Source organism: Sinocyclocheilus anshuiensis, unplaced genomic scaffold, assembly GCF_001515605.1.
Source record: "Sinocyclocheilus anshuiensis isolate Anshui unplaced genomic scaffold, SAMN03320099.WGS_v1.1 scaffold518, whole genome shotgun sequence".
Classification (NCBI taxonomy): domain Eukaryota; kingdom Metazoa; phylum Chordata; class Actinopteri; order Cypriniformes; family Cyprinidae; genus Sinocyclocheilus; species Sinocyclocheilus anshuiensis.
In genome coordinates this window covers 75360-76828 of record NW_015544151.1, presented here as the reverse complement: position 1 = coordinate 76828, position 1469 = coordinate 75360, and the positions used below count along the sequence as shown (strand labels likewise).

Genomic DNA, 1469 nt, shown 5'->3' with positions numbered 1-1469 from the left:
TAACACTAGCTTGCTCTATTCTTTTTCTATTCTATTTGTTTTCTTTTTATTTATTATATTATTAAAAAAAAACCTTGCTACGTGTACTGCGTTAAGATAACTGAGACTTGTTATAGCACTAGCATATCATTGCTCTTTTGTTGATTGCTTCCATTGTCCTCGTTTGTAAGTCACTTTGGATAAAAGCATCTGCTAAATGTTTAAATGTAAATGTTAAATGATGTATATATAAATACACCGTATATATTTTGAAAATATTTACATGTATTTACATGTTTATTTATATTCATATAATTTGTATTATAAATATATTTAATATATAAACATAACATATATTTTTCTGAAGCATACAGGTGCATGTCAAAAAATTTGAATATCGTGAAAGTTTTTTGTAGCTTATTTCAAAAAGTGAAACTTTCATATATTCTAGATGCATTACATGTAAAGTAAAACATTTCAAAAGTTTTTTTTTGTTTGTTTTAATTTTGATGATTAGAGCTTACAGCTCATGAAAGTCAAAAATCCAGTATCTCAAAATATTAGAATATTTACGTTTGAGATTCATTAAATGACCATCCCTACAGTATAAAGCTACAAAGAGGGTAAGTCACAGAAGGTCATTACTGAAAGAGCAGCTGTTCACAGAGTGCTGTATCAAAGCATATTAAATGGAAAGTTGACTGGAAGGAAGAAATTGGGTGGGAAAAGGTGCACAAGCAACAGGGATGACGGCAAGCTTGAGAATACTGTCAAGCAAAGCTGATTCAAACACTTGGGAGAGCTTCACAAGGAGTGGACTGAAGCTGGAGTTAGTGCATCGAGAGTCACCACGCTCCGACGTCTTCAGGACGTTTAGGAATATTTCCTAAGATCAACCAAAAAAAGGATTTGCAAAACAGAAAAGCTCAGGTTCTTTAAAGTATGTTCATTTATGCACTCAATACTTGGTCGGGGCTCGTTTAGTACAAACTCCAGCATCAGTGAGGTGTTGATGGAAGCGATCAGCCTGTGGCTCTGCTGAGGACTATTGAGTCTTCAGCTCGGACCCACTGTTTCTCATCTTTCTCTTGAAAATATCCCATAGATTCCATATGGGCTTCAGGTCAGGCATGTTGGCTGGCCAATCAAGCACAGTAATATCATTGGAAGTGGTTTTAGCACTGTGGGCAGGTGCTAAAGTTCTGCTGGAAAAGGAAATCAGCATCTCCATAAAGCTTGTCAGCAGATGGAAGCATAAAGTGCTCCAAAATCTCCTGGTAGATGGCTGCATTGACTTTGGACTTGATAAAACACAATGGAGCAACACCAGCAGACGTCGTGACGCCCCAAATCATCACTGACTTTAGAAACTTCACACTGGACTTAAAGCAGCTTGGATTCTGTGCCTCTCCAGTCTTACTCTAGACCTTGATTTCCAAATGAAATGCAAAATTTACTTTTATCTGAAAAGAGGACTTTGGACCACTGAG

At 36.2% G+C, this 1469-nt stretch overlaps 1 protein-coding gene across 1 annotated transcript in view; it reads left to right on the top strand.

Annotated features, from left to right (window-relative positions):
* ppp1r21 (protein phosphatase 1, regulatory subunit 21) overlaps window positions 1-1469 on the top strand; it is a 23593-nt gene that overhangs the window by 7903 nt on the left and 14221 nt on the right. The gene's annotated exons all lie outside the window — the stretch shown is intronic.